This window comes from Condylura cristata, unplaced genomic scaffold (assembly GCF_000260355.1).
Source record: "Condylura cristata isolate star-nosed mole 26May11 unplaced genomic scaffold, ConCri1.0 scaffold00026, whole genome shotgun sequence".
Taxonomy (NCBI): domain Eukaryota; kingdom Metazoa; phylum Chordata; class Mammalia; order Eulipotyphla; family Talpidae; genus Condylura; species Condylura cristata.
Window position 1 is genome coordinate 18,729,896 of NW_004567127.1, and position 12,335 is coordinate 18,742,230.

Consider the following 12,335-nt stretch of genomic DNA (forward strand, 5'->3'; position numbering starts at 1 on the left):
TCTAGAACTGCATCCCAGACAGACTTTTCAGGACCTGATGATATCTCCTTTGCTAGTGGCTCTCCAGAGCAGCAGCTCTCACACATCAGAGTATATGAAAATAAGTGAAAAAAGCAAATTCCAAATTCCCAGCCTGGAAACTGATTCAGGAGGGCTGGTCTGGGCCCAGAATCTGTCCTACTACCTTAAGTGTTTCTGATGGGCTCATATGGGCCAAGATTTACAAAACACTCAAAATTAGACTCTGGGGTTAGGTTCAGAGAGGATTGAATTGTGTGTTTACTCTTTGATTTTTGTATTGTTTTTTTTTTCTTTTTCCTTTCTCCTACATCTTAATTTCTGGCACATTGTTGTGGACAGGGCCTTTCACTGAGAACCAACTGAGAAATTTGTCTTTTTATGATTACTCTCTCAAGCTCTAGAAAACCCACTTTCAGCTTGTTATAAAAGGGAAACTGAAAACATTTTAAAATTAAAGCAGACCCCATAGCTCCTGGCATTCACACTTCAGCCTCTTCCACGTGTGACTTTCCTTGGAATGTTGATCTACAGTTCAGCTAATAAGAAGAGAGGCCTTCCCTGGCATACAAGAGGGAGAGGGGCCCAACCAACACTACCCAGGGCACAGGAACCCTGGAAAGTCCTCTTGGGGCCCCATAATGTAGGGAGAATGAAAAGCCTGTGGTTCAAACTCCTCTGCTGGAAGTTTCCAGAGGAAACCAATTTTGGACACACTCCTTGGTTTTCTTTCTGAAGCAGACAGAAGTGTAAGGCCATAATGATCCTTATTCTGGGCAGCCGGTCACCAACCCAGCTGGGAGACCTGCACCTGTGTTTAGAGCTGCTGGAGGCTCCTGGGTGCCCCTGCCACTCAATCCTCTGGCCACGTGAAAGGGGCAGATTCCAGAACCTGCCATGTTTCCTTAGGTGATTCTAAAGCCTGTGGCCTTAATAAACATGAACAGGTGAGGTGCTTTGCAAGCACCTGGATGACTGACAGGTAAATAAAGCTTCAGGACATGACCAGTTATTCTGGGAGGGCAGGTCTGGATGTGGAAGGATAAAGGGGCACCTGGACTTGCCATGTGGAATTGGACCCAAAACTCAGGTCATTGGTTCCAAAGTATTTATCAGACAAGAAAGACCAGAAAGTCTCTGCTCCTGCCCTTGCATGCATTCCCTGCAGGGGACCCAGAAAACCACGTTGACCTTGCACCTTCTCTGACTAGAAATGGGTCCTGCATGAGTACCTACCTCTTCTGCATGTGCTCATCTTTCAAATCTGAATTGGCAGCTTGTAGGGACCCAGCACTGTGCAGAGGTCAGGGTTCCAGCCATGGCCATCGGCTTACACTGACCCCTCCCCACCCCCCAGTCGCCCCTGAAACAAGCAGAAGGCCACATCCTGGCAACCAGGCTTAGAAAGGCCAACTCTGGCGACGTGCGACCCCAGGCCAGCAGTAGCCAGCCTGGCTGAACACTGAACTATGGGAGCTTCCAGAACCACTGAGGGCTCCGCTCCCACCTCCAGAAACTCTAATCCCCACTGACTATTTTCAAAAGCTTCCCAGCTCCTTCCAATGTCCAAGGAGGGCTGAGAATTACTGACCTAGCATAGGCATGCAACTGACCGTCTCAACAATAATATAACTATATAATGATGATGATGGTAACATCAGTAGAACCCCAAATGCCTCTATGGTTCTGAAGCACTTTCATTTGATCACCCATGAGACATGGGTGCTGTGGAGGTGCCTTCTCCTGCCCTTCTCTTAAGGAAGCAGATGAGCTGTGGCCCCCCAGCCAGTCTTTGTGGCCCCACGAGCTGCCTGTCCCCCGAAAACTCAGCAGGAAGCTACGTTTCAGATGGCAGTGGCCAGGCTTGCCCAGAGACAGGAAAAAGAAAACCTTAACTCCTGGAGGGAGCTGTGTGGGCCTCTCAGCTCCAGCGCTTCAGCAGACTCAGCCCTGAGAGTGCTGCTCCCAGCTTGGCACCGGCACAGGTCCCAAGTGTCCAGAAGTAAAAGGACTGGAAACGGCGAGGCCAGGCGTTGGTGGAGTTGGAATCTGAAGGTGTTGCCAAAATAGTGGGTGAAACAATGAACAACTACCTTTTGATGACTTTTTGTCACTTTAATATCACCTGAAAAAGGACATGAAGAACAGCTCAGAAGGCCGGATGTGCATTTAACCCCATTGTTGCCAGCAGTGAGCCTGCATTATCAGAGCCGGACTCTTCTCCAAAAGCTTTGCGTAAGGAGAGATTTAAACAGAAAGCACAATTACCCTGGGAGAAATTAGATTAAAAAGAAAATGATTATAGTTCTGCTTCATTGACTTTACATAAAATGGTAGAAAATGCTTCAGATTGTATGAACTTGAAGGAGAAAAAAAAGGTTTCGGTTGTTCCCACTACTCCTGAGAAGACCATCCAGAGCAGGTCCCCCACACCAACTTCTAGGCAGCCATTTTTTGATAAATGAAAATCTGAAGAAGGTAAAATGAATGATGATGATAAGATGATGACATTGTTTTCATCAGCCCACAAAAACAAGATACAGCAACACATTCAAGGAGAAAAAGACAAAGCGATTCTGAGCGTCTTCTGGATATTTCTTCTAAAAAATGTGGTTTTATTATCAGAGCTGATTCTTGGTATTTAACTAGATGCAATGGAATGAAACCATTGACAAATATTTGGCAGGGAAAAGCTGCTGGTTCAAGTCAACAAGGAAAGTAGTCAGTAGTTCTATCCGCTGCCCTTGCTGAAATCAGGGGCCCGATACCTTGCAGCCCACCCCTTTGTCTGGTCCCCCCTGGTTTTCTTTGAAGATTTCATGGCCATCTGGATGAAAGGGTCACAGTTAATTTTGGGTGGCAGTGCTAAACCCCAGCCTTTGTTGTTAGCATTAATCAAATAAAATCTGCTTGACCAACAACAGTGAAAAAAAGCAGACAAGGAGCCCCCAAGATGCCTAGAAAAGGAAGTACAGGCCTCCAAGTTCTACCCCTTCTTGCGGTGTGTCTCTGTGGAGGAAGCCCAGACTGGGACAAATATGCCCCAAGCCTAGAGGACAAGCACCCTTTCTGGTGATCTTCGAAATGTACTTTTTCCTCGAAATGTACTTGACAAATGGAAATGGAGGCTCAACATTAACAATGCATATGTACTAATATGTGCTCAGACTGAGGATAACAGTGGTCACTTCTGATCGCCGCAGACCCTCAGGTGGACCTCTGAGCGGGGCCTGGGCCAGGCAGGCCTCCATGGGGCCAGGCAGACCTCCATGTGACCTGGCTGTTGTTGCAGCTGGCTGGCACGCAGCCACCTCGCTCCACACGGGGAGGCTGTGCCTTCTGTTCTCCGGGCAGTTTCTCACACGCACATACACCAGTGTAGAACTGAGGTTTTATTAAATGCCGAACCGGTGCTCATTAACAAAGAGGGACCATTTCGGTAAACCACTGTGACAACATTTGCCCCTGTTGTATAAAGAACTGGGGATATGTGTGAGGTGAGAGTGCAATCCCTCAGACCCAGGGACCCGGGTTGCTGAGCGCCTCTGGGAGGGGGCTGGGGCCAGCACCAACCAGAGCCAGCTGTGTTTTCCCTCGGCCCCTTGGTGATGAGAAGTTGTCATCCTCAATCCAAATACAGTACCCATGACGAACCCTACTCTACCCATCCCCACATGTACACACACACACACACACACACACAGAGTGCGTGGGTGCCAGTGACCTAGGTGGCTGGGAGAGAAGCAAGAGCCAGGTGGCTGGATTTTCTCCAAGGAGATTTAGCCCCTCTAGGTTTCTCTGCCTCCAGATAGCTTGAAAGAGCTTGTCTTCACCTGTGGCCTCGCAGGCTTCCCGCCCCCAGCCTGAAACCCAGCAGCTCCGACCTGGGCCCGCCGTCTACCTAAACGACAGCCAGCACTGCCTGAAAGGTTTACACCTCATAAAAAATGGTGTGTCAGTTTCGGGTGAGGGGTTGGGCCGGTTCCCATCTGATTTGGCCTAAGGCTGCTTGCCCCTCCTCCTCTCCTCCCTCTAGATCCTTCCTGTTTTCTCTCTGACTCTGGTGCACAGCTTTGAAATCTTGCTGAGAAGCAAATCTGTCCCTTCTGCTCTGAATGTTTATTTGTGGAAGTTCGGCAGGGGAACCGAGGCCGGTGCCAAGACCTGCCACACTGCTGGGAAATCTGAGTTTCCCTCCCTTCCCCCCTTTCTGCATGGACGTTGATAGAGGAAATTTGGCCTCCCTGGCACTTTGGCCCCGGTTTTCCCCGTTGCCACAGCCTCCAGTGGGGCGTGATTCAGCTTTCCGTCCTGACGTGCTCCGTGGAAGTTGGCCTCGGCTGATTCTCACTACCTGTCTTTTGACTACAGGGTGACTGAACACTGAGTTCCAGGGAAAGGGGGAGATAGGCTTTGGGGTCCTGAGTATATGCCACACTCAATGTCCTGTCTTGTTCTTGGCACTGCTCCCTAAATTCCTGAATCATTGGGAATCAATGTGGGTGGACTGCCCAGTGCTCCGTGTGCAGTGGCCCTCGTCTCTGCTCACCGGGATTATTCGTTGCAGTTTGTTAAATTTCAACTATGCATTTCAGTCTTCGGATGACTTTGCCTGTTCAAAATTCTCTGCGTTCCCACTGCCACCCCCATCGCCAAGATTTTGCAGTGAGGTCCCGTTAATGACTTAACTTGATGATTTCCTCCCCCTTCCAATTTATGAAGCTTTGGACCGTCAACTTTCTCCTACTACCATTTGAGGGTTTTGAGGGTGGAAGAGAGAAAGGAGGGAAGTTCAGTGCCAGGGGCACGGGGGATGGGGCTGTTGGGAGAAACAGTCACAAAATAAGTTGTTTGGTATTTTTCCAAAATTATTAAGCCACAGCAGGCATGTTTGATTTACAACATTAATATTTGTTTTGCCTACATCTACAAAACTATGTTCTTGTACAATCAAATTTTCCTCTGGGTAAACAGACTTTTATTAAAGAAGAGATAAAAAGGGTATAAAGCAAGGAACATTCGTATATCTCAAATGCACACTAGAGCCACAGGCTTGATTGCCATTGACCTTCATTTCTCTTAGGCTCCAGGCATACAGTTGGTTCAGATTTACTTTCATGATGGATCAGATGTTGTTTTTATAAAGTAAAAAATAAAGTTACTGGGCCCTCCCTGGTGCAGCAGCAGGTTAAACCGCAGCACTGCGAAGCTGGCAGTTGCCACTTGATGCCAGTTCGATCCCCAGCCCCGGAGGTGGCCACATGGTGCGGCAGACCTCTCCGGTCTCCCTGCTGCTCCCCTCAGCAATGTACTTCGTTGATTTGCCTGTTCTGCTCCCCACTCTGACTCTGGTGAATCCTCTCAGCGCCCCTGCACCTCTGGCCTGTACCCCAATTCTGTATGCATGAATAAATAAATCTTTTAAAATAAACAAATAAAGTTACTGAGAGGCCAGAACTAACCTAGGACATGAGCAGTCTACGAAGGCTGTTGCCTAGGATAGCGGCTGCACTCAGGACCCTGCACTCAGTAGGTTCAGATGAAAGCCCGTGTGTCAGACATCCGCGCTCTGCAGCATAGACCGGTCTTGAACAGCTTTTGGCCTGTGATCACACTTACCTCTACAGAACAGTAGTTCTTAACTTTTTTTGTGGATTAGCATTGCCTTTGAGGCCCTGACAACCCTAAATCTTTTCTCTAGGAAACATAAATTCAGAAACGAGAGTGGAGATTAGTGGAGCCACTTGTGTCAGACCCCAGGTTGAGGGCTTTGGCAGCCAAACTTCTTCCTACCTACCACTAATAGGCATCCTTTTCTAAAATTCTCAGTATGTCCACAGATCCTTCCTTCACGCTCCTTGTGAAGTAATAACCATGACCCCTGAGTGGAACAAGAGGGGCGCAAAGGAGAGAGGACCAGAGGGTGGAAGGTGCCGCTGCTCACAGGACACTGGGACCTGGCGCTGGGCTGGCCCTGACTTGCTGTCATTTGAAAGGCTCTCCCCTCCCCCTCCCCATCTGTAAAGCAGAGCTAGCAAGAACTAGACTCCATATTTCATGAGGTTGTAGTACACAGCAACGAGATGGAAACCAAAAGCATTTTTGCTTTAACCAACTGCTTTGCAGCTGGCCCCACTGACTCTTCCTACCCCCACCTCAATCACCCCATTGCTTTATTCCCAGAAATGACTTCTTCAAACACTTAGATGAAACACTCTCCTTCCTCGGGCCACTCAGACTAGGAAGAGATCCATCTCACGGAGTGACCTTTTGACTACCCCTAGATGATCCAAACTTAATTTTGCTTTTATCAGCAGTAAATATCAGGACTGAATGTTACCCCAGGAAGAGAAAACCTAGTTTCTTTGAGTTAAAGGGAGCCCCATAACTTGTCTGTTCACATATCCCAGAATCCACCCTCTTTCTGATACTCTCCCCCTCCAGTACTGGGAGACAGCATGTCTCTGTGGCCTGTCCCGCTAGAGACAGTTTGGCATTTCCACCCCCTCTGAGTGATTTAGTCTGAATTCTCCACTCATGACGCATTTCCTGGTTCTTAGGGTGTCCCCTCCTGGTGGCCCCCACTCCACTGAAGCAGGCTTCCTTTCTTTTCATCTGATGCTTAACAACTGTCAGGTTGCAACAAACATGCTTCAAATCCACAGTCTCCCAGTTGCCTAGCAACAACTTCCCTCCCGGATAAATCTGGATTTCCTGTAGCAGCATCCTAGGACGGAGCCTGTGGCCTGTACAGACTGCTCACCACTCCATCTGGGTCTTTCAGGACAGCATCTCATCCCTCTCTCCAGAACTTTCCCCTGGCTCCCAGAGGCCAGGCCATCAATAAAGTCACTTTAAAAAAAGAGAAAGATTGGCCCTCCCTGGTGGCGCAGTGGGTAAAGCACAGCACTAAGAAGCTAAAGCCACTTCAGCATGAATTAGATCCCTGCCCTGGAGCCACATGGTGTGGCAGACCTCTCCTGGCCCACCCGCTATTCCCCTCAGCAGTGTGCTTCGTAGATCTGCCTGTTCTGCTCCCCACTCTGTCTCTGGTGAATCCTCTCACCCTCCGCATCTCTGGCCTGTACCCCAGTTCTGTATGAATAAATAAATTTTTTTTAAAAAAAGAAAGATTTATTTTTTTAATTTATGCATACAGAACTGGAGTACAGGCCAGAGGTGCAGAGGTAGTGAAAGGATTCCCCAGAGACAGAGTGGGGAGCAGAACAGGCAGATTAATGAAATACACTGCTGAGGGGAGCAGCGGGCAGGTCAGGAGAGGTCTGCTGCACCATGTGGGTCACCTCCAGGGCAGGAATCGAATTCATGCTGAAGTGGCTTTAGCTTCTTAGTGCTGTGCTGTAACCCGCTGCATGACCAGGGAGGGCCCACGAAGACACTTTTAACCTAACTCTACCTACTCTCTCTGGTGCCAGGAAGGTCCTCAAGCTAGAAATCAGCTGTTTTCCAAACAGTCTTCTTCAAATCTGAGAAAGTAAAACAAAAGTTTCACCCATAAGATTGTGAGCTGCCACTGTGGCAGCTGTGTGATTAACCCATTGGATCCAAGGCATCAGCAAACACTGCTCAAATTAAGACTTTTTTCATAGCAAATATGCTTTATTTTGCCCAAGGAAAAGTATTGCACAGTCCCAGAGGACAGATATGTTTCTTTCTTGTCACTTGAGAACCCAGAGACCTTGTGTTACCTGAACCCAGAGACCTTGTGTCACTACTGGAGAGGGAAGGCCTTGTCATCCATTTAAGTATCAGATTAAGGCCCAGTGACCCCTGACCAACCACAGCTAATGGGAAATGATAGAGATATGCCATTTCCATTGACCTTTTTGTATCTCCAATCTTGCTTGCAAGGTCTAGTTAAACCTTAAAGTTGGGTTGGCAATACTGAGTCCTGTAGCAGTGACATGAAAGGGCTAGTTATTTGGGAAATTATGAGCATTTGTATAGCATAGGAAACAGTGTGTGTGTGTGTGTGTGTGTGTGTGAGAGAGATACTTAACACTCTGGTCTATGACCTTTTTCCCAGAAAAAAAAATCTTTTCACATTTCCATTCAAATAAACTTAAGTGTCTTCTAGTTCCTTTGGATTTGAAATTGAATAGATAATAGGGGAGGGAATAAACGAAGAGAAGTTAGAATTTATGGCAGCACCAGTTAGGCAATTTGGTGACCACACATGTATTGAAAACACCCTATAGGGCCCAGTCAGTGCTCTGAGTGGTAAGTGATAAAGCACTCACTATTTACTATCTCTGCTGCAGAGCTTAGAGAGGAATTTCAGCGAGGTGCCAGGCACATAACTGGAGTTTAGGAACTATTAAAATAGTAAATATGTATCAAATCATTAACAAAATTCACAAGAAAGTGTTAACCAGAGAAAAAGTGCATCTCAAGCTGCTGTTGCTCACTGCCTCTCCTCAGGTGTCTGACTGTCTCTCCAGGTGTCTGACTTTCTCTCCAGCAGTTCTCTTGTTGACATTCCTAGCAACCCTCCCTCCACCTGGAAGTCCTGGTCCTCCCCTTGCATCTGCAAACACTACCACCACCCTCATAATCACCGGTTTGTCTTCTTTCAGCTCAATTGGCATCTTCCCTGTCCCAAGGTAGAACTGGGCTCCTTTCCTGTAAGTTGTACCTTGTAGGAACATCTCTTATGGAAACTAAAACTTCAATAGCCTCTCTTTTTCTACTAGGCTCTAGTTAATTTCCTTGTTAATTAATACAGTACATACTTACTAAGTATCTATTGTGGAACATACCCTGAAGGTATAAAACAAAGCAAAGCCTATCTCTGCAAATGATAATATCAGAATAGTGTGAGACAGATGCATTCTAGATAATAGCAAACCAGTATCAAAGTAGTAACTGAACACATTAGGCAAACAGAGCCCATGGCAAAGGGGCTGAGGAACATGGCATTTGGGGAAAGCAAGCTTTCTGGAGAAGGTAAAGTGGCTTCAGATCCGCTGACTCTGGCCACTAGGGGTAAGGGTATGAGGGTGGGATGGAGAGGGGTGGGCTGTCTATCTACTATGCCCTAACATGATAAGGGGAGTATCTACCAGCTACCGGATGTTCGGAGACCAACATAAGTGTTTGAGAGTTGAATTTTTTTAAGTTATGCCTCTGAAACGCAAGGAAAGCATTAGAGTTAAATTTGATAAATATTAAATTGAACATTTCAGAAGGTAACATTATTCAGCTTTATTGTTAAATGTAGTATTTGTAAATTTGAAATCCAAAAACTAGCTTATGCTTCAGGTTTTTCCACACAAACATGCTGAAGTATTTGCCTTGATTACTGAGAAACAACAGCAAATCACTCATTTAAGGAGTTACTCATGGCCGAAAAATTTCAAAGGCACAGTTAAGACCCTTAAAAAATATATATAGTGTAATTGATATTTACACTAAAAAATATATATAGTGTAATTGATATTTGACAGAGCTGGACAGTGTTGAATTGTGTGTTGAGTTGCATGTGGGGAGGACTTTTAGGACAAGAGTGTGCTCAGAGCCTATGGAGATCAGGAGCTAAAGGAGAAGGAAAGAAAGCTGTCCAATTGGCTAAAAACACACCCATGCATAGTCTCTAGCCCACAGTCAAGTGAGGAGAACAGGCAACAAATTGGATAGAAGAGGAGTCATTAGAAGTAATGGGGCGGGTGACTGATCAGCGTCCCTTTGGACACACGAATGTGACAATTCCGTATTTTCTGTGTCTCTGGGCTCCATGCCTCTTGGTGCCTTCCCATCCCCTAGAATGCACACAGCTCCTTGGACTCTGGTCATCGATTCCAGCTTCCTCCTAAGGCAGACTTTCAGGTGTTCCTTAGCGGCCATCTCTGCCAGCTGAGGGCCCATCCTGCCCTGAGTTCACACTCTGTCCCAACTCCCAGTTCTCCAGACTGCAGGCTTTGGCAGTGGGGTGGGAGTGAGGCAGGATCGGTAGCTTCTAGCTCCTGAGGCTTCTAGCTCTGGTGACTTGGTAGAAAAAGATGCCACCAACTGAAGAATGGCAGATAGGGCCAGGACTTGGCTTGGGGAAGAGGAAATGACCAGTTTAAGACAAGTTGCATCTGGGCAAATATCCAGCAGGCAGCTGGAAGTTGGAGGTGCTGACACAGAAGTCATCCAAAGGTTCTGCAAAGAAAAGGTAGCAGATTAAGGGAGAAAGGGAATGAGACTCTCCAGGAAGAGTCCAAAAGGGAGGAAGGAGGATGTGGAGACCCTTGGGAGCCTCAGCACTGAAAGGGAAGTGGGGGCCAGAGCCATTCAGGCAACAGGGTGATGAAAATGTCAGGGGTGGGTTTGCTGAGACTAGCAAACCCTTCATCTTTAGGGAGATAAACACTCCATGTGGGACAGGGCATTCTACAAGCCCACCATCAAAGCAAATGTGATTGTACTAGAAACAGTGGTGAAGACATAGCTCTGAGAATTTTCAAATGGGAGAAATATAAAATTAAACTTAAAAGGCCAGTGCTTCTGGAAAGATGCATACCAACTCATGAATAATTAATAATGATAATTAATAGTGATGATCATGATTACTCTGCAGTAGGGTGCAGATTGCAGAGAGTTTTATTGTAGTTATTACTTTTGTAGCTTTAGAAAACCTAAGTGCTGTCTATCTGGTGCAGAACTATCTGATCAACAAGCTGGTTGAATTAGTAAAGCTGAATGATCATGAATTTTCAAGAATTTATTAATTTTCCGCTATTTATTGCACTTCCAATGCATCTGCTTCTAATACAACTTCAATACGGGGTGGGGGGGGATTTGATTTCAAGATGAAAGAATATGTAGTTTATTTACTCTTCTAGAAGGCAAGACAAAAGAAGTAGATTTGTACAGTCTTCTGTAGCTGAGCTGATGAGCATAGCATAGCTCTAAACAGCTTCATTCCACTGCCCCGTTATTATTCTCGATTGCTTCCTGACACTATAAAAAAAATGCAATGGAGAAGAAGTCTGAGAGATGTAAAGATAAAAAGATACAGTCCCTGCCTGTGATGGCTAATGTATGTGTCAAATTGACTGAGTCCTGGACTCCAATTTTATATGAATGTTTCTGTGATGGTGTGTTTGGGTCACATTAATATTTAAATTAATAAGTAAAGTTTGGCTCAATCTATATAAAGCAGATTGCCCTCCCTAATGTGAGTGGCCCTTATCCAGCCAGTTGAAGGCTTGAAGAGAACAAAAAGACTGGCCTTCCCCAGTGAGAGAATTCTTCCCTGACTGACTGGCTTTGAACTGGGATGTCAGCTTTTTCTGCCTTTAGACTCAGAATAACAGTGGCTCTTTTTGGCTCTTCAGCCTGCTGACTGGCTTTACAGAGCTTGGTATTTGTGAGCCTCCATAGTTGCATGAGCCAATTCTTTACAACAAATTTCCTCAGATACGAAGGTATCTTATATAATTACATATAAGCGATAAAGTAATATAAATAACATATAGTATACATAAGATCTGTACCTATTATTAACATCTTGCATATGAAAATTATGTATTTATTAAAATATAGAAATTGTATGTATAGTTTTATAGCAGTATATCTAATATGAATATTCAGTTATTATGTTTGATATGCATGTCTACCATGGTGCCCAGCACACAGACATGGCTCCTGTCTACATGAAGCTTAGCATTTAATAAGAGACACAGATGATAAATGAATAACAGAATAATCACCAATGGTATAGAGCACAAGAAAGGGCATAGACCTGATGCCTTGAAAGAGTCTGTCAGGGCCAGGGCAAGCAAAGAAGTTGAAAAATGAGTTGCACTGAAATCATGGGGAGGCCTGTCTTTCCCATGGACAGCTGTGTAAGGAATAAGACTGAAAGGATGAAAAGTTTGCCAGTCAGAGGAGGGCAGAGCCAGGAGACTTAAGAAACAGACTGACACAGTAGGGAAAGCAGAAGCCTGGCCAGTGTGAGAGCAGCAGCTGAGAGGGCTGGAGAGCCACCACCAGCTCATGGGGGTATGAGTGGCCTGCACCGATCCCCACCTTTGATCCTGGAGGCCGCAGTAGGAAGCTACGGGAGATCGCTGAGCGGGAGAAGTTGAGTGATCTAGTTGGCCAGTTGGGTAATGCAGGCTACCCCGAGGAGGGTACGTTGGAAAGGGGGAGTCTATAGGCAAGCGACCAGTTAGAAGCCCATTCTGATAAAATATTCTGGGACAGAGGCAAGGAGAACCGAGCAATGGTAGCCTCAAGAAGAAGACAAAACAGAGTGGCAGGAGTATTTAGTATTGATTCATCCTGTAACTTCATCCTGTAACTTATTT

At 46.1% G+C, this 12,335-nt stretch overlaps 1 protein-coding gene across 1 annotated transcript in view; it reads left to right on the forward strand.

The window, feature by feature from the left end:
- The window catches only part of ABCA4 (ATP-binding cassette, sub-family A (ABC1), member 4), a 129,074-nt gene that overhangs the window by 22,494 nt on the left and 94,245 nt on the right, over positions 1 to 12,335 (forward strand). The gene's annotated exons all lie outside the window — the stretch shown is intronic.